At 50.4% G+C, this 21258-nt stretch overlaps 1 long non-coding RNA gene across 1 annotated transcript; it reads left to right on the forward strand.

Annotated features, from left to right (window-relative positions):
* The first annotated feature begins 14811 nt into the window (after nucleotides 1-14811).
* Nucleotides 14812-21258, forward strand: LOC147581432 (uncharacterized). Its single transcript, XR_015249905.1, has 4 exons — nucleotides 14812-15333; nucleotides 17030-17139; nucleotides 17243-17375; nucleotides 18985-21258. It is a non-coding gene; the product is annotated as an uncharacterized LOC147581432 (long non-coding RNA).

Below are 21258 nucleotides of genomic sequence, written 5' to 3' on the forward strand. Positions count from 1 at the left end.
GACCTGCTGGCACCTTGACCTCAGACTTGCAGCCTCCACAGCTGAGAAACACGTCTGCTGTTCAGGCCTCCAGTCTGAAGCATTTTGTTACAGCAGCAGAGCGGGCGGACGGAGACACGGTCTGTGTGGCTTCTAGGTGGGGTGGGGACCCCTGGAGGGGAGCGGGGCTTTGGCGCCGCTCTCTGGAAGCATCTGGCCACAGCTCTGCGCATAGGAGGATGCCCCCCAACGAGGAGGCGAATGAATGAGCTGCCACCTCAGGGATCCAACCACCCCGCAGGCCCCAAGCAACCTCGCAGGTTGTTGCTTAACCTTAGGGTGTGATGGTTTCGACACGTTCTACTCTGGAGGCAGCCCAGAACAAACCGGTGGTATTTTAGGGGGCGAGGAAAAGCCTCTTCCTTTATGTGATAAGAAAACCACTATCAAAAGGCGATCAAAGTGAAGTGCAGAGCAGCTGAAACGTGCTTTCTTGATCGTGGACTCCAGGCCTTGCTGGTTTTCCCGGTGGGCGGAGCTTGTTAGGGGCACAGCCCGCTGGAGCCCCGCCGCCCGCTCAGCGCGGCCCCGGTGGAAAGTCACAGCAGCGCGCCCGGAAGGACGGTCTGCAAGGTCTGCACGGTTTGCACGAGGAAGGTGGCGACCCCGGGCAGGCTCCGGCTCTGAGGGATTTACAGCTAGCCTCGTAAACACCGCGCCCGAGCCCTCCAGGGACCCCAGAGGCACAAGCAGCTCGGGGCTTCCTGCGGGGGGGCGCTGCGGCCCGAAATGCCCGGGTGCAAAACAAGACCCAGTAGCAACTTCCGATGCCGCCCTGGGACAGATAGCTGCGGGTCTCACGGGCCCCGCTTGGGGCGCCCGGGTTCTCGTGCACTTTGCAGGGTGGGGGTGGAGCTGTGCTGATTTTCACCGAGAACACTCCACTTCCGGTGCCCCACGCATTATTTCGGCGCCATATTGTTTCCCAGACCCGCGTCCAGATTTGGTGCGTTTGTATTTGGCGCGTTTTCTGCAAATCTTTTCTAGATTTGACGGCCCTTCTGGCTTCTCTCCCGCGGCCCTCCCGGGAAGGGGCGGGGGGGGGGGGGGGGGTCGGTCACACACTCCCCTGGGTCGGGCCCCAGCTGGTGCGGCGCAAAGAGGCGTCCCTGTGGCTATCGGCCGCTTGAGGCTGCATATGAGCTGGGAATTAGATAAAGTAGACGTTTATCCACGTCCCTCAGCCAGGAGTTCAAATCCAAAGATGCACAGAGCAAATCGAAGTTACGGGCAGGTGTCTTTGTTAACAGAAACCGGTCCTGCCTCAGCCCCCCACTTGGGTGGGGACAGCACTGTAGACCCAGTGGGCCCGGGTCTTCGGTTCTGCCTTGGGACCTACTTTACAGAGAAGCTGTGGGTGCAAGGCCCGGGCTTGACCTGCGGGGATTTGTGTCTGCCCGCATCCCACATCCCGACGGGTACCCTCCTGCCTCCCAGCTGCTGCCAGAACAGAGCCAGAGTTTTCCATCGGCCTAGCTCTGCGCAGAGCCCTGCACACTGCGGGGAGACGATGGGGTTAGCGTCCCTGATGCTCTGGTCACTAAATCACCCAGGTTCATCCTCCAGAGGCCGGGTCAGCAGGTCTGAGACGATCCCAGAAACTCTGCCTTGAACACCTGCCAGGTGAATCTGAGCCAGGCTGTGTGGACAAGGGGCAATGGCTCCCAGTGGTAAGCAGGAGTTGGCCTGTGTGTGGCCACACCACATTTTCTGCCACAGCCACCCACGTTCATAATCTCGTGCACCAGTGACCTGGGCCAGCTCTTCCTCTGAGGACACAGTGGCTGCCTTGGGGTGGCACAGGCTTTCATCTCTCAGGAGGAGACTGGTTGTTGCAAGGACAACCGGTTTGGGTCCTGCTGACATGTGGTGGACCGTACAAGATACCTAGAAATAGGTATTTCTGCTTTCTCTTTGGACACCAGGGGTAAGATATTCACTGGAAATATAAAGCAAAGGGACAGTTTCAGACAGCTGCAAAGAGGAGAATCACAGAGAGCCTGGCCTTTGAGTCCTGTGATGAATGGGGTTTTCAGAGGCAGGGGACTCGGAGGAGACAAGCCTCAGCCATCCCCCGTGCAGTCGTGCCTTTGTTTTCACAGAACAGTGGAGAATCATGCCCTAGAAAGCACACGGTGAGGTCTGAAGAAGGTCTTGGGAAGAAAAGCATTATGGAATATAACTAAAACAGGGTTAGGGGCCCACATATAATCTGCAACAGATCATAATTCTTAGGGTTGCTATTAAAATGTGCTTATTTCCAGGTTGAATGAAGCTGGCATAGACAGGAAAGTTATGAGGTGTGGAGTTTCGCTCCCGTGTCCTGTGGTGACGTAAGTGTGGACCTCCGGCTCTGGGCAAGAGTGTCTCCAAGTTTTGCTGGCCTCATCAGCAGCAGCATGGGGAAGAGGTAAACAGTTCCCTCCCTGCTGGGTTGTTGGAGGGATCAGGTGAAACGCTGCATTATGTCTGACACATGTAACAAGTGCTTGATAAGTATTTGCTACCTGAAAACAGTATAACTCGTTGAAAGAAGTCCAAAGAAATCAGTGCAAATGTTAAGCTGGTATGTTTTCCTGTGAATGGAAAACCATCGTCTTTAGGCTAAAACCAAACAAAAAAACCCCAAGTTGTATTTTCCTTTTTGGCTGGGTTTTCCATTAAAAAAAATTCTTCCTAAACGTAAACAAGCAAATGAACTAAAGGAAATTTACAATTGTGGGTTGTCATTAAATTGCAAGGCTCCCCCTTGGGACCGGGTAGAAGCCCATTGCTCCATACCTCTGGCCCGCGGAGTCATTCAAGGATGCCCTTCCCGCGACTGGACAAAATGATGCAGGCCGATTTTCCATGTGTGACATCTACCGTGCTCTGGGGATGGTTCCCACTGGCCACTGACCAATCTGAGGTGACTGCTTTCTTTCCACATGGAAAAACTGCATCTACTGGGAGAGATCAGAGTCCCGGAGTCCTTTGCGTCTCATGACGTCAGAAGCATTTCCTAGTCCATTTCCCTAGAGTCTGACCACCAGGAGCACTGACCCTGTTTTAAACGTGAAAGTCCCTCTGACATGACTAGAATTTTCCCCGACCACAGCCATTTGACTCAAGTTGGAACGCACTGGTAGTGTGGGTGTTCCTCATTCGTACCAGGGCCCCTGCTCAGAGGATGAGTAGGAATTAGCCTTTGCACGGACACCAGGCTGCCCTCAAGGGTATTTACCAACTGTATGGTCTTGAGATATTCTTCCTTTCCAGTTTCTGGGTATTCATCTGTAAAATGAGGCAATAGAAGCTAACAGGGTTAGCGTGTGAGGAATAAAACCCCGGAATAGGAAGGTTTGTTATACAACGCTGGATGTGTAAATACTAAGTGAATAGTATTTACATATTCACTCATGTATGTATGAGTATGTAGTAGGGGAAGGGCTGATAGGTTGGTAAGGTTAGGATTGCAAAAGGTTTGTGGAAACTGTGAGAAAAAACTTTCAGTATGTTGGTGAATATATGTCAAATGCTCCCACTTATCTGAAGGAGAGATCCGGCAAATACATCAGTGTGGGTACAGGAGGAATTAGTCTGTTTCCTAAAGACTTCTGGAAAAGTCTCAAAAAACCTTACATGCCTGTTGCTTTTTAAGAATGGTGATGGCAATAGGTTTCCCCCTACAAAGCTGTTGTGGATTGTACTGTGTGTGTTGGGAGTAACAGAAGACCCACAGGGATACCAGGGACACCAGGGGTAAGGGACTAAGGGACGAGGCCAGTGACAATCACACCATGGCACAAACCTAGAAGAAGACCAATTGAGTTCCATTGGGCTTGGTGTGAGTTTCCACCTGATACGGGTCCGCCATGTTGAATGGGAGCAAACAACCCCATCGAATCCTCTTTGTGGATTCCTATAACATGAGGGTGAACCCTGAGAAGCAGGTGCACTTGACTTAGGCTGTATTCCGGATTGTGGGGAATCTCTGCACCACTTCTTCATGCATCTGGCTGTGCTCCCTGGTCTCAGAAAACAAGCAGGAGTGGTGTCCTTGTAAGAAGGGACACGAGAGAGCACACTTTCTCTTTCTCTCTGCCTCTCCACACACAAACACGCATGCACGCACACACCCACGCAGAGAAAGGCCGTGTGAGCACACAGCAAGAAGGCAGCTCTCTGCAAGCCAGGAAGACAGCCTTGCTAGAAACCGAATCAGTCAGAACCTTGATCTTGCACTTGCAGCTTCCAGAACTGTGAGGAATACATTTTCATTGTTTAAGCCCCCAGGCTTCGCCGTGGTATTTTGGTAAGGCAGTCCTAGGAAGCAGTTTAACCGGTCGTATCAATCAGGGACTGCTCCATTGACCTCATTTTAACTTGATCACCTCTGTGAAGACTCTATCGCCAAATCAGGTCACATTCTGAGGGACTAGATGTTGGACTTTGACATACATATTTCAGGGAAATGGTTCAGCCTATAACCTAATATGGGAGCTAAGAATACCTACTTCACTGGCTTGCTTTGAATACTAAACATGTGTATAAAGCACCTGACACAGAGTAGGCCCTCAATGGCGGTGGCTTTTATTATAATGACTGCCAGTCAACATCTTGCTGATACTCTTTTTTTTTTTTAATGTTTATTTATTTTGGAGAGAGAGAGAGAGACAGAGTGTGAGCAGGGAAGGGGCAGAGAGAGAGGGAGACACAGAATCCGAAGCAGGCTCCAGGCTCTGAGCTGTTGGCACAGAGCCTGATGTGGGGCCCAAATTCATGAACTGTGAGATCATGACCTGAGCTGAAGTCAGACCCTTAGCTAACTGAGCCACCCAGGTGCCCCTTGCTGATACTAATAATACTACTAATAAAAAAGACTACTACTACTACTAAATTATAAATAATATGTAATATAATATATAGTTAATAATAATAATAATAAAGCTTCCGGTGCCCTCCTCTTTGCTCCGTTGCCTGGGTTGGGGGGTTTCGAGCCGAGGACCATATGGTCTGCACACCCCTGGAGGAGGCCGTCCAGGGAGTGGGGTGTGTTGAACCTGGGCGGTGGACCCCACGTTGAGCCTGGCACAGGCCTGCTCCCCGTTGTAAATGCTCTGGGAATGTTGGCCTCTGCAAAAGACTGCTAACAACAGCCTACCTCTCTTTTTTTCCTTATTGACTTGTCAAAATTATGGTAAAAAATACACAAATTTACCATCCTAACCATTTTTAAGGGTACAGTTCAGTGGCATTAAGCGCATTCCCATTGTTATTCAGCCATCCAGCCTCCAGAACTTTCTCGTCTTCCCAGACTGAAACTCTGTCCCCGTGAAATCCTAACTCCCCAGGCCCTGGAAGCCTCCGCTCTATTTTCTGTCTCTATCAGTTTGGCTCCTCTAGGGGCCTCACGTGAGTGCGGTCAGGTCACGCGGCTTTTACCCTTAAGTGACTGGCTCGTTTGACCTCGCATAACGTCCCCAGGACTCATCTGTGCTGTTGGCGGTGTCAGGATCCCATTCCTTGTTTGGAGACTCAGTGATATTCCCTGGTATGGGGTATGGCCGCACCACATTCCCCTGCACCGCCTTGGTGGTTTCTACCTCTTGGCTGTCTTTATCTGTCCTAAGACCTCGCTCTTCCCCACGCCCGCATGCCCTAGGGCACTTCCTCCTTGTCATTCATCATCATGTGTGGTTACTACTCTAGAGTTGCCATTTATAAATCATGCCTTTTCCCCTAAAACTTACTTTGGCTCATGGAACCGAAAAAGGACAAAAAACACAGGCAGGGTCACCACGGCCGTCGTAAGCAGAGTTCTCTGTCCGGGAGATGGCAGCTGGGTGCAGGTTCATGGGATGACCAGCCTCTCCGGCATCCCCTGTCCAGTTTTATATATCAAATCTGAAAGCTTCACTACGGGAAAGTTTTCTGCAGCCTAGTAGTTTTCCACATTGGCGCTGAGGCCAGCTGCAAGGGGTAGGAATTACCGGCTGACTTGGCTCAGTTCACCTGGTTTTGTTTCAGGAAATGACCCTGTTTTTTTTCAAGAGGTCAAGAGCCACCCACCCGGTGCTCGCTGGCAGGCGGGAGGTGAGCAGGGCGGGCCACAGGGACTCCCCTTCCAGGTTCAGGGTGCAGCCCGCAGGCGGGGACCCCGGGGTCACCCTCTGTCCGTGCACTGGCAGGTGATCACCTCCCTGAGCACCTGCCTGGCGTTGCCCCCACTCCGGCATCTGGGCCGTGCCCACCATGTCCCCCCACCCCCCCCCCCCCCCGGGGCTCTGGCCCTTCCCACCTCGCGGGGCCCCAGGAGGGCAGCTCTAGACCAGCCACGGTGTCCCGAGTCCACAGTGTGATGCCACCGGGAAGTCTTCCCGATGGGCCACTGCATTTCCTCTTCCTAATCACACCCCCTACTCGCGCTTCCCTCTCCACCTGCTGGCAAAGTCAGTTCCTTTCCTGCTGTTGATGCCTCTTGGATGTTTGTGGGCCGTGGGGGCATTCCCTTCCCTCTTGTCCGTCCGCTCTAGTGACATTCCACACTTGGGCTGGCCCTGCCCTTCTTCCTCCATCAGTCCCTCCTCCCTCACCACCACTGCCCTTTGACCCGTCCCTGTGGCGCACGCTCGCTCACACCACAACACACACTCACACGTGCGCACTCGCACCCCCGAACACACTCATACCGACACAACCAGCAAACACACGCTCACACGCAAACACATTCATACCCCCAGCACACAACCAACACAGGCAAACGCACGCGCTCGCACCCGAACATACTCACACTCAAACACGCGCGCTTACAACTGAGCACGCTCACAATCCTAATGACTCAAACACGTGTTCACACCCGAACACACGTGTTCACGCTTGAACACACATGCCCCAGCACACATCTAACACTCAAACACACGCAGTCACACCTGAACACATCCATGCGCACTCACACGAGCTCCCTCTCTCATACCAGCTCACACTTACACCCCACAGGGGTCTGCACTTCCCTGCTCTCTCCCTCCATGACACACACTTCACTCTGTGTTTCTGTCTGTTCACCTGCCCCTGACCAGGCCGCGGAAAGCCAGGGAGAAGAGTGGTGTGGCCCAGCCAGCTGGGAGCCATCTTGTCCAACAGACAGATTTTTGAAAGCAGCCTTCCTCCCGATGTCTTAACTCACCCCCAGCATGAAATAACTATTCTTATGGCTCTGCAATGGGAGAAGCACTATGCATGGGTAGTTCGCTCTGGAACAACCATGAGAAGCCAGTGCCTGCCCACCATCTGGCTTTTTGTTTAACTGAGCTCAGTCAACAACTTAGCCAACTCCTCCTACATCTCAGAAGCCGACCTAGTTTACTACCAGTCAGACAGCCTTTCTCCGCCCTGGAGGGGCTAACAGTCTAGTTATACACAGTATAGGAGTCGGAGTCCACAGATGAATGACTACACTGTTACCCACTGTAGTGAGTGCTCCTCAAGGAGAACTCCCGGCCCCTCACCTCTTTCTTCTCAATGGTGTCTGCCTTCCAGCTCAGACATTCATGCCGGTCACACCCTCAGAGCCATCCCTCCAGAATCTCAATGCCCACTACTGCACATTTCAGCCATCACGTTCTTGCTCTGGGGCTTGCTTGCTCCAGTGCCCCCATTCCTGCCGTCTCCTGACGCTGGGGACCTGGGGACCTGCAGTCCTTCCCTGGAGTGCCTTTCCTCGCTTTCCTCCCCACCACCCAGCAGAGATGCACCATTGATCACTGCGTGGCTGCCTCCCAGGCATCTCCAGCTCCCCTGTCACACTCTGCTTTGTCCCTCTTGGCAAAGTCAAGGTCCTGAGTCAATGCACCTTGCACTTGGCTGCAGGAAACTGCATTGTATGATGACTATCCTCCTCGAGGTCTTGGTCATACTCCTTAAATGTGCCCTGAAGGCGGCCCAGATCCGTTTTTTTGTTGTGTTGTGTCCTCTGAACGTGCTGTCAGTACATTCAAATGGCTCCCCTCCGTCCCCACTGAGATGCGTAATAAACAAGACACTGGGAAACCAGATGGAGGTTTGATGCAGAGACAGGTGATGTCAATGAATACTTAGGTGTGCACCTTTCTTTAAATCTTAACCGTGTATTATGTGTGTAGAGTGTAGGATACAGTTCTCTTGACTGATCATTTGTATTTATGTATTTAGCATTATATCCTTGTTGTTGCAAACGGCAGGATCTCTTTTGTTGTATGGCTGATTAATATTTGGATAAATACCCAGAAGTGGATTACTGGATCATAGGGTAGTTCTATTTTTAATGTTTTGAGGAACCTCCAGACTGTGTTCCAGGGTGGCTACACCAGTTTGCATTCCCACCAGCAGGGCACACGGGTTCTCTTTTCTCCACACCCTCACCAATACTTGTGATTTCTTGTCTTTTTGATCCTAGCCATTCTGACTGCTGTGGGGGGCTGTTGAGCGTCTTTTCACGTGCTTGTTGGCCATCTATATGTCTTCTTTGGAAAAAATGTCTATTCAGATCTCTGCCCATTTTTATTTAACTTTTTAAAGTTTATTTATTTTGAAAGAGAGACAGTGCACACACAGGAGGGGCAGAGAGAGAGAGAGAGGGAGAGAGAGAATCACAAGCAGTCTCTGTGCTGACACCATGAGCCTGACATGGGGCTTGGTCTTACACACTGTGAGATCATGACCTGAGCCAAAATCAAGAGTCAGGCGCTTAACCGACTGAGCTGCCCAGGTACCCCTGCCCATGTTTAAATCAGATTTTTTCTTTGCTATTGAGTTGCATGAGTTCCCTTTAGACCGCGTCTAACCATGTAGTTCAGCGGCATTAAATACATTCTGTGTCAACATCACTATTTTCCCCTTTTAAATAGAACTTGTTTTCCCCTTTTCAATAGACATTATGTTTTAGAGCAGTTTTAGGTTCACAGCAAAATTGAGCGGAGGGCACTAAACTCCCATGTACCCTCTGCCCTGCCACATGCACTGCCTCCCCCATTACCATCACCCCCCACCAGAGTGGGGCATTGGCTACAACTGATGGACCTACAGTGACATGTCCCAATCACGGCGAGTCCACAGTTTACGTTGGAGTTCACTCTGGCCGTTGCACACTTTATGGGTTTGGACAAAGGCATAATGATATGTATCCATCATTATAATATCACACAGGGTGTTTCTACTGGTCTAAGACTCCCCTGTGTTGCACCTATTCATTCCTCCTTCTACCCCTGGAAACCTCTGACCTTCTCACTCTCTCCATAGTTTTCCTTTTACAGAATGTTATATAGTTGGAATCATTCAGTATGTAGTCTTTCCAGATTGACTTCTTTCCCTTGGTGATATGCATTTAAGATTCCCCGAGGTCTTCCCATGGCTTGATAGCCCTCTCCAGAAGTTTTTCATCATCCAGAATTGAAAATCTGTACAGCTTAAGTTTCTTAACTGACATAAATTTGATCAAGAAATAACCTCTGCAAAGCTCTGCTGCCCAGTGCTACATTGAGGTGTCATTACGGACCAAATGACATGGATCTTTAATTTTATTTTACTTTTTATGTTTTTTAAGTTTATTTATTTATTTTGAGAGAGAGGGTGTGTGGGAGCTGGGGAGGAGCAGAGAGAGGGAGAGAGAGAATCCCAAGCAGGCTCCATGTTGTTAGCACAGAGCCCAATGTAGGGATTGAACTCACGAACCCTGAGATCATGAACTGAGCGGAAATCAAGAGTTGGACACTTAAATGACTGAGCCACCCAGGTGCCCCTGGATCCTTTGTTTTAATACCCCAAGTAGCTCTTATGTTTTACTGACTCACTTACAACAGAGAACATGACATGTGATGTCAGGAGTGCCCTCCTCCCTCTCAAGGTGCCCTCTCTACCTCCTGTCCCCCCTCTTTCCTCCTCCTCTCTGCCATCCCACTTCCTGGCTCCTTCTTTTATGAAAAGTGCTGATAGGATGGTATTAGTCAGGCGGGCTAGGTTATTATGGTAACAGACAACAACGAAAGACAAAAACTCTCAGAACTTAGGACTAAAAGTTTTTTCTTGCTCAGTCTGCCTGTCTGGCCGGACTGGCAGGTGTCCCTGCTTTTGGAAATTCCTTAGGGGTCTGGACTTATGGGGGCCCCATTGGAACACGTGTTCCCATGATCGCTGCACCAGGAAAGGGAAAGTAGCTGGAGACACGGCAACTTGAAACTCCCACCTAGAAGTGACACACATCAGATGCTTTCGCATTTCACGGGGCAGAGCACGTACATGGCCATGCTTTACGTCAAAAGGGACATAGTTCCATGTGACCGAAAGGAGAGGAGAACCAGAACATTTGTACAAAGCCCTAATGACTATCATAAGGAGAATAGATTGCATTAAAACCACTTTGTATCTAAGCATTTTTTGGGGATGCAGATGACCGAATCTTTGTCTAAAATCTCAACTTTCCAATTTCCCAAATATTTACACATCTAATACAGCCTTTGTTTGAAGCATAGCCTTGTGACAGGCTGGGTCTAACGCTCTTTGCCAGTGTAAGCAGCATCATCGGAAGCCAATGCTTGCAGGTGAGCTGGTCCATTTGTGGGCACCAGGCGGCTTCAGCCGGGGCTGGCAGGATCCCTCAGAGTGTTTTAAAGAATCAGTACGGCATGATAAGTAAAGCCAAGAGGAGGTGCAGGCCATCTGGGACCTTGTGCAGGGAAGTGAATGTGTGCATCGTCAGTGGGTGATGAGGCTTTGCAGAGGGCCGTGCGTGTGTCTGGGGAAAATGGGGTGACAGGGGGCCATGAGGAGGTGCGTGGGGTTGGTGAGGAAAGAGGGGCAAATGGTCAGACGGAGCTAGGTTCTGTTTGTGACTCTGACAACTACCAGTTTAGGACATTGGATGAATCCCTTGTTTTCCCTAAACAGCAGTTTCATTATCTCGAAAATGAGGACACTACGATGAACTGAAGTAAATTGAGACGAGGCATGTATGTGCTTAGCACAGTGCTTGGGTCAGTAAACTATAGCTGCGATTATGATTTAATGTCACAGACAGCCACGACCTGATTCTAGGTGGTTCTAGTCCCTATAGCCTGTATAAGGTAGCCCTCTGCCACACCCCCACCGCCTCCCAAAAGACCCCATAACTGAGGGAGAAGTTCTGATTGCCCCAGTCTCCTCTTCCCGTCCCCCAGGGAGATTCATGAACGCTCCCCTTGAGTTCAAGCCAAGAACCACCCCCATCTTGGCCATGCGAAGTTTTTCCTTGTACACCAGCCCCATGCCCCACCAGGGGCCATGTGATGGGGTTCCACTGCTCCAGCTTTCCATTTTCCGGGCCAAGATGAATTGACAAGAACTCCCAAGACACTGCGAAAAGAGCGGCCACACAGCACTACACCTAAGAGCTTTGGTGGCCACAGGGCAGGATGCACATTGAGGGGCTGTTGGAAAGGCGCGAGGAAAGGGTCCACACCTGCACTAACACTTACTTGAGATGCCTCCTGCGTCCGTGGAGCTCAGAGTAATTGCTTCCTGGCCGCTCCCGCCACCTGCTTTGGGCGGGCTCCTCGACAGCCTCTCCTCCAGGGCTCCCAGCTGATACCGTTCTTCCTGAGGTGCTCCCTCCCAGCCAGCCTGTTCCAGCGGAAGCCCACGCCTCTGCCAGGGGCATGTCTGCCTTGGATTTTGTGAGAAGGAGTCCAAGGTGCATGTGTGTGGATGTCTGGCTGAGGTTCCGGGCCCCACAGGGGCTTTTAAACTGGGGCGTGGAGGAAAATGGGGCTCCACCTGCCCAGAGTGAGACCGGTTGATGGGAGAACTGAGCATCCAGATCCATTGAGGGCGCTGAGGAGGCATGGACACCGGTCTTGTGTGTAACAAAGCGGGGTTGTGGTGGGAAGGTCACCGGGCACGGCTGTGTGAGTGGTATTTCGCAGCAGGCGTCTGGGAAAGAGGGAGTCCAACCCAACCCAGATCGGGGAGCCCTTTCTTGACCTGTATGAGGGGGGCCATGAGGGCTGGTGGTGTTTGGAACTGGAGCCCGCCATGCTGTGGGGGCAGGGGGCCGTGGAAGGGGAGAAGCTGATGTGCAGCACGAGGTTCACTGCCACAGTAGTTCAACCAAGTTTCTTTCTTTTGTTCTTTGTGTTGTTTTGTTTTGTTTTTGTCACTGGCATTTATTATGAGTCTAAAATGCCAGACACCACGGTAGGCACTTTACTTCCATGATGTCCCTGCACAGCAGCTGTTAGGTTAGACCCACTCGACGGATGAGGAGACTGAGGCCCCAGGTCGGTGACCTGGCCACAGCCATCAGCAGGATGGCTTGAGTTGAGAGCTAAGAACTTTGCTTTGCATTTGTCTGCTCCTCCCCACCCCCACGTGGAGGCCTCCAGATCAATGATGTATTTTATTTTCCTCCCCACCTTTGTAGTAGACATTACATCAATTTTCAAATAAAAATAGCATCTTTCTGTGGGATGGGAAAAGCACAGAGCGTATCTTGAAAATTGCTAAGTGTCCCAGAGACAGTATTGCAAACAGCCTTGTTATACGGTGTGGCACAAAGTGTTGTGGTTTCTCTTATTAGGATGCTGTAAACATGTCCTAGAGTTGGCGTTTCCTTTTACTGCCTAAGGACTGACCCGGAGATGGGTGGGAAAGGAAAGGAAGAAAGGACTTCTCTGACTAGCTCTCCAGACAGAGGCTATCCAAGGTGTCTGCATGGGTGTCAGTGCTGCATCCAGACAGAAATCAACCTCACTGAAAGAGAATTGGTTAAATAACTAAAGGAAAAATGAAGAGTGAATGAGTGAATGAATGAAAAGGTGGTAAGGACCAGAGTAATTGCTTCTGGAAGAATCTTTTTTTTTTTTTTTTTTTTTACTTTTTTAAAAGTTTATTTATTTATTTTAGAGGGGTGGGGGAAAAAGAGAGAGGGAGAATCCCAAGCAGGTTCCACACCGCTAGTGCAGAGCCCAGTGCGGGGCTTGAACTCACAAATTGCAAGATCGTGACCTGAGCTGGAGTCAAGAGTCTGACGCTTAACCGGCCCAGCCGCCCAGGCGCCCTGCTTCTGGAGGAATCTTGACCCTAACTGTCAACTGGATTCTAGTTCATCTGTTACCTTTTCTACGGGACAAATCTATAGGGCCTCTTTAACTTTAGAAGGGAGTCAGAACGATGGAATTGATAGGCTTACTGACCGGCCCTCCCGAAGGAAAACTGTATGCTGTTTAAAGAACGCTATGAATATGAACAAACCAATGACTGGATGCTAAGTTATTTCAAAATGTCTTTTGCCTCAGCCCTTTTCCGCACTGTTGGAGACACACCGGGGAGGTCTGTGTGCACTGCTTTCACGATTCCTGCAGGAAGGACTCCCCATTTCAAAAGCAAGCCCCCAAAGTGGAAGCAGGGAGCCTGTGCCCTTCACTGCATTGTGGCAGAGAAGGGGCCAGGGCGGCACGTCCAGGGATGAAGCGAAGGGGCGGGAGGCACTGAGCCAGGGCGGCTTGTGGGGAGTGAAGAAGTGTCCCAGCTCGCAGGGCAGCCCTGGGGCCGGTGCAGAAAATCAGCCCAAGTGGGAGCGGAAGGAGGGGGACCAGCCGAGCTGTGGGTGAGGGGGAGAGCGCGTTGTTAGGTGGTCCTGGGGTGGGGAGGGGCGTGGGAGAGGGGAGGTCCGAATGGGAAGGTAGTTCAGGGCTCTGATCCCGAGCCGCCTTCACTCCTGTGACTCTGGGAGGAGAGTGTCACCTGTACTCACCCTTCAGCCTAGCAAGGGGAGCTGAGATCTCGTCTAGATGAGACACAGCCTGTGTGCTGGCGGTGGCTGCCACGGTCTGGGAGAGCGCTGGCAATGGACGCAGAGGCTGGGGTTGAGCCCCAGGGGGTGAGGCATGGGGGTGGAGAAGGGGGGAGTCGAGGAGGGAGTGGGGCGAGAGAAGGGTGTAGGGCAGTCCTTCTCAGTGGAGAACACTCAGATGCGCTTGGGACCTTAGGGGAGGAGGCATCTAGAGAGAGAGAAGCAGGTCACTTGTGGAGGAAGGGCAGGAGGAAGCAGGAGGGGGTGAAGCACCAGAGGGGGAGACGGGTTTTTGTAAGGAGGGGGGACAATTCAAACCCTTTATGGTGGGAAGACCTGGGACTCAAGGGGGTTCCTCACACGGACACGTTCTGTGTTCCCTCCAGAGGAAGGTGTTGGGGTAAATGGCGTGGCCAGCGTCACAGGGACTGAGGGGCGGGGAGTCCAGCCTTTTCAAGAAAGCACAAAGATCCTCACTTGGAATCAAGAGGGTGAATTTATAGTGAAGTTGGTTGCCTGCTCTGCTGCTTTTCTCCAGGAGGCCTGGAGAATGGTTGCTAGGGCTCCAGGATAAGGTTCACAGTCGCCCTTCCCTGTCCGGCACTTCCCAGTCCGTGTCAGCGGGCTGTGATGGCCGGATGAGGAGGGAGGGGCCCGGTGCCCTCGGCAGCAGGTGCACACTCCCTCGAGCCACGGGGACCTGCAGTCAGTGTCAGCGGCTTTCTCCCCGGGGTCTGGAGGCCTCCCTCATTTTGGGTTCATCATGAAAAAGAGGAATAGCCTAGGTCTCATCACCATTTCACTGCAGAGTCGAAGGCACTAAAAAAGTCGATCTGTTTAGGAAACATGTATTGAGCACCTAGGGTATTCCGGGCATGGTTCTAAGCCCTGGGGATTAGAAGCGGGTGCTGTCAGTGCAGAGCCCGATGCAGGCTCGTCTCACAGACCTTAAGATCATGACCTGAGCCAAAATCAAGAGTCGGATGCCTAACCGACTGAGCCGCCCGGGTTCCCCTGTGGATGCTTCCGAAACCCGCTCCTCTGAGTGCGCAACAGGGGTCCCTCGCGGAACAGAAACACATTTAAGAAGTTCGCTTCATTTTCAGTCGGGAGCGTGTCATCACCGCTGGCCTCTGGCCAGTGTTTCTGCCCCCGCTCAGTGAGGAAGCTGCTTTCTGTGTGATCCGAATCGGTCCGTGCAGTGGCTTTGACCCGCGTCCTGCCTTCAGCTCAACCTTCTGGATGGAAAGGGGAGAGACCGGTGGGGTCATTGCTGTGTGGGAGAAACCAGCCATCCTATGCTGAGTCAGCACCTGTTGCTGAAGACACTGCAAGACCAGTGCTCAACCTCTGTAACCTTTTGCCGCTTGTTGAGCCAGAGCCTTTTCAAATGTTCCAGAACTCTCTCTAGGCAGAAAGAATGTGCCCGCAGCCCTCATCAGGGCAGCCCCCAACAGGACAGTTGGCTGAAAGCAGGAATCCGTGGAAATGGGGTCACCTTCCCAGTGCACGTGGTAACGGGGCCCGTGGGGGGCCGTCTGCAGTGAGGGTACCCGTGGGGAGCCTGTCTGGATGTGAGGTGTAACGCGAGCGTCCAGGTCTCGGCCGGAGCAGCGGTCTGCCCGGCTGGGGGTGAGGATGTGGAGGAGGCTGGGGCAGCAGTCAGGGCCCCGGGGATACACCACGCTGCCCGCTGGCCCCCCCTGCAGCGCCCGCCCTGGACTGCCTCTAATCTGGGGGGTGTGCCCCCTGGAGCTCCTCCCGGGGCTGACGTTTCTCCCGGGGCTGGAAGACTTCCCTCGGTGTGCCTGTGTGACGCTGAAAACGTCCCGGGTCCCAAACGAGGCGAAAGGGAAGCAGGCCCAGCCGAGACCTGTTAGTCCTTCTTGCGGCCCCGCCTCTGCGGGCCACCTGCAGCACAATGTCCCCTGGGCCTCCGACCCCTGGGAGGGCCCGGGGAGTCTGCTTCTGTGGGCGCTGGCTGAAGACAAATGGTCGCCCGTGGCACTTTCCTGGGCGCCCTCGGTGAGACACCGGTTTCTATTCAGTGGGTGTTTTCCTTGGTCCTTCGCCAAAGACGGCTTTCCCGAAGGTGGAGCAAACCAATTTGTTAACAATTGTCATAAAATGAGGCCGGAGGAGGGGAGGGAGAGGAATCTAGAGGCAAAACCCTCAAGGCAAGGACCACAGGCGGAGTGAGAGGCTCTGGTCCAGGCACTCCCTTTGCCTCCGTGCCTGGCCCTCAGTCCGACACACCCTCCTGCCCCTCGGGGCCTCCTCCACCAGGAAGTCTCCCTGCTGTTCTCCATTGTATTACCCGCTCTCTTTATTACCCAGTAGGACATGACCTCCATATCATTGTCATTTTGATTTGTTTTTATGTTTCTTCGTGTGGTGCAGCCCTGCTTCAAAGTGCCCTGCTCCTGAGCCACCAGGACATTTTTGTTTCCTTGTTTTATTTTTTTTAATGGAGTTCATTTTTTTAGAGCAATGAGACATTGCTTGATTCCATTCAATCATAGCAAAATTGAATGGAAGGTGGAGAGATTTCCCACGTAGCCTCTGTCCCCCTCACTCGGCCTCCCCCCAATATCCACATCCTGAACCACAGTGGTACAGTTGTTGTGATCGATGAACTTCCATTGATTGGCGCGTCATTATCACCCAGAATCCGTAGTCCATATCAGCATTCATTCTTGGTGTTGTGCATTCTGTGGGTTTGCACAAGTGCCAAACAACACGTATACACCGTTGTGATATCACACAGAGCCTTTTCACTGCCCTAAAAAGCCCTCTGTGCTCGTCTATGCCTCCCTTCCCTCAGCTGCAAATCTTCTTACTGTCTCCATAGTTTTGCCTTTTCTAGAATGTCAGATAGTTGGAATGATACAGTGTGTAGCCTTTTCACATTGGCTTCTTTCACTTAGTAACACGTCTTTAAGTTTCCTCCGTGTTCTCATGCTTTGGGAGCTCGTTTCTTTTCAGCACTTAATGCTGTTTCATTGTCTGGATGGACCTGTTTATCCATCACCTACTAACGGGTATCTTGATTGCATCCAAGTTTTGGCAGTTATAAGGCTCCTGTCCACCTCCATGTGCGGAGGTATGCGTGGACATAAGTTTTTAAGTCCTTTGGGTAAATACCCATTGCCGGGTCACATGGTAAGAGCATGTTTAATGTGTAAGAAATTGCCAAACTGTCTTCCAAAGGGGCTGCGCAGTTTGCATCCCCACCGGCTGTGAGCTAGAGTTCCTGTTTCTCCACGTCGTCCCCGGCATTTGGTGTTCTCAGTGCTTCCAGATTCTGGCCGTTCTCACAGGTGTGCAGTGGGGTGTTCATAGTCGCATTTCCCTGATGACAGACGATGTGGAGGGTCTTGTCCTGTGCTCACTGGCCATCAGGGCATCTTTTCCCCAACGCAGTGACAGACACACGACAGCCACCACCAGAACTGAGTATGGGCCTCGTTCCCGAGTTCCTTATTTCTGAAATGAGGATGAGAGCTTCCCGCAGGCAGAGCACGTCTGTCCTGTCTGCTACAGTGGGCTCAGTGGGGTAAGTAAGAGCCATACCTGTTCGTGTGATCACGGAGAGACTGCTTCACCAACCTGAGCCTCAAGCTCTTCGTCTGGGAAATGGGAGATTAATAGGACCTACTTTGAGAGAGTTTCCAGCGGTAAATGTGCTAATACATGTAATGTAGCTCAGAGCCTCTCACACGGGCAGCGCTCAGGAAAGATTAGCTGTCGACAATGATTAATTGCTTTTTGGAAGCACGACGACGTTCCATTAGTCCAAAGAAGGCCTGAGCTGGGACAGACCAGCTGGTATTCTCTGACACCAAGGAACATGAAGGCAAGCAAGCAGAGTGGTTTCTTGCATTGTTTCCTTGTGGATATTTTTTCTAAAATAGGTGCCTAGGAGCTTTTGGGTAATGGATAGGTAGAAAAGGTTAAAACAAAACAACCATGCCATGGAGACAGCTCAGTAAACTTTAAGTCCCCAAGCAAGTGTCTGCTGGGAAAACACAGTTACGATTTAAGAATTAAATTTAGAGATTAAGAGGAATTAGCTAGTTTTGGGATGTCACCCAGGAGTCAGGCTCAAATGTCAGCAAAGGGGTCAGCTGGTTAACGGAAGACTGTTCTCTATGCCACTCAGTCATTTTCGCGACTCTGCTCAAGGTCAGTGCTGGCCTGGCCTCCTTCCTCACACCATTAACACGACAATTAATGAAATACTGGAACAGGGCCCAGACGAAACACTTGTTTAGAACACTTCCTCTCCACTTCACCGGCACAAACATCTATTCTGGGTTTGGGCTATTTTCCAACATGGGTTACATGATGATAAACAAGTTGTTTTACTTTAATTAATTAATTATTTATTATTATTATTTTTTTTGGTAAGTGAAACTTTAACTGGGTACTTTGCAAAACACAATTAAAAAAAAAGTTATTTGAAGAAACTATTGAGCGGAAAAGTTAGAGACGTAAAGAATTGCATGTGGCTATAAAAATGTTTTCCACTAAGCTCTGTTTATTCCTTGGCATTTGAAAAGACCTGCTTGGACACGTTTCTGACCAGAAGTATGCATTTCCCACAGATTTGGGGGTTTTCTTATGTAGACGGTCAATAATTATCCATCTTGTTTTAAGGACAAAAATGGAAAGTGAAAAGTTCAAGAAATCAATTAGCTGGCTTGAATTTGCTGAGGAATTCAGAACAACGTTCATGGCTGAAATTTACAAAGTAAATCAACATAATATGAAGAAGTAAATTAACCCAGAATGACACAATGCAAGGATGGTTCCCATGTAACCTCATAAATTTCCTGCTTGATGGATTTCAAGTCTCTGATTTCTAATAAAATTCTCATGAGAATGTGGTATTGCTCCATAAAAACTCCTGAACTCTCCCCATGAGAAACGGCTAGTTTATAAGGGCACATGGGTTCACGGCTGTGGTTTATTTATTAAAAATTTCTCAGTAAATATATCACGGTCCAGTGGATAGCGCCCCGTGATTGTGGAGAGGCTGTGTGTCATTTCTGCTGCTCCCAAAGTATGAAGAAAAACAAGAAGAAGCATGTCAGGAACTCTCTGAACCAGAAAAAAAGAAAAAGAAAAAACCCACAGCACTGTAACCTTTTTTTTTTTTCCAGGAGAAAGTTCTATGAGATCTGCTCCTTGACTTTACCTTGGGTCCACAAAGACCCCGTAGGATTTTCACATTTGTCTTAGGAAAGTCTGAACACGCCTGCCAGATGGTTGACAGTGAGCCCCCACAAGACACAGAATGGAGGCTTGGTGTGGTCCCCGTCCCTGCACGGGGCACACAAAAGTTGCCAAGTGGGTATTGCAAGTTTTGAGGGACTTCAAATATCTCAGAGAAAAGATGTGTAACTACACATAGTCACGAAGATAATGAGTTCATGGCTTACTCACTTCTCTTCACCCGGAAAAATAATGTACGCTAAATGCTGTGTTTTTAATCTGGGCCAAATACTTGGCTGAAAGCTCTCTGGGTCTTATCCTACTTGATTCTACACACAGTCCTAATATGTAGGCTGTTACTGGCACCCTTGTTTTAGAGAGAGGGATGCTTTCCACAGAAAGGGGAAGCTGCTGGCGTCATGGACCTCACGAGGAAGGGAGCAGGGATTCAAACCCAGGGAGATCGACTGAATGCCGATATACTAACGACCAGACTAGACTTTGAGGGATTTGCCCCCTTCCCCCCAGGGAGGGTGGTGTGGGTCTTGAGGACCTTTCAGGATTGCACCCTACTCATCCAGGATTCTCCTCAAACAATCCACAGGTTCCAAGCTCCCACTGGCAAAGCACCAGGAACGAGTTACAAAGTGTGCTGAACTACCTACCCATGGAGGGGCCACATCTGATCTTCAGAGCAAGCCTCTGCCCCTTCCTCCCACGGGGTTCCAATATCCAAGAGTCAGACCTTATGTTTCCAGCCCCTGGTGCGTAGAGGTGCTTGATTAAATCTTTTGATAAGAATTTAAGTTTTGGTCCATCACTGAGAAGAGAGCATAATTAACAGGCTTTAAAAAAAAAAAAATAGGCTGCTTGTTAGAGCAGTTTTAGATTCACAGTAACATTGAGGGGACAGTACAGAGTGCTCCCTCACCCTTGCACCGGTTATGGTTGATGAACCTGCACGGATCCACCATCATCACCCAGAGTCCATAGTTCACGCCAGGGCTCACTCTTGGTGTTGCGCATTCCGTGGGGTTCGACAACTGTAGAAGGACATGCATGCACCAGACGGTATCATTCAGAATAGTCCCACTGCCCTACCGGTTCTCTGTGCTCTGCCTTCTAACGCTTCCCTACCCAGCCCCTGGCAACCACTGCTCTTACTGTCTCCGTTCTTTCGCCTTTTCTAGAAGGTCATATAGTTGGAATCATTCAGTACATAGCCTTTTCAGATTGGCTTCTTTCGCTTAGTGATTTGCGCTTAAGGTTCCTCCTTGTCTGGTCACGGCTTGATAGGTCATTTCCCTTCAGTGCTGAGTATTAGTCCATTGTCTAAGGAGAGCATAATTTTCATCTCATAGAAATGAGAAGCACTCCCTAGATCCATGGAATTTGTACTGAACGTCAGAGCCAGAACCAGCACAGAACTGCTGGCACATCCAGGATCCACTGTCCCTAAAGAGACACGGAAAATATTTTTTTCCCCCTGAATGGCAGTAGCGATGGGATCCTGACCCATAGGTCCCCATGATAAAAAGCAGCCCATGTGGCCCTGTCATCTGAAGTGCGAACAGCTATTATGTATACGGTCCAGTCTCAAGGACCGGCATGCTTAGCTTCATGAATAAAGTGCTTGCTGGAAATTGCACTTCTAGGTATTTATCCAAAGGATGCAGGTGTGCTGATTCAAGGGGCACATGCACCCCAATGTTTATAGCAGCGCTATCGACAATAACGAAAGTATGGAAAGAGCCCAAATATCCATCGACAGACGAATGGATAAAGAAGATGTGGTGCATACACACGATGGGATACTACTCGACGATCAAAAAGGATGAAGTCCTGCCATTTGGAATAACGTGGATGGAACTAGAGTGTATTATATGCTAAGCGAAAGAAGTCAGAGAAAGAGAAGTAACATAGGATTCACTCATATGTGGAATTTAAGGAAAACGGATGAACACAGGGGAAGGAAAAATAAAATAAGATAACGGAGAGGAAGGCAAAGCATAAGAGACTCAAATATAGAGAACAAATAGGGTTGCTGGAGGGGAGGTGGGGGGTGGGGAAGGTCTGAATGGGTAATGGACACTGAGAAGGGCACTAGTTGGGATGAGCACTGGATGTTATATGTGAGCAAGGAGTCACTGGATTCTACTCCTGAAATCATTATTACACTGTATGTTAAATAACTTGGATTTAAAAAAAATAAAAAGACACTT

Source organism: Puma concolor, chromosome B1 (assembly GCF_028749965.1).
Source record: "Puma concolor isolate L17-30 chromosome B1, mPumCon1.1.hap2, whole genome shotgun sequence".
NCBI lineage: Eukaryota > Metazoa > Chordata > Mammalia > Carnivora > Felidae > Puma > Puma concolor.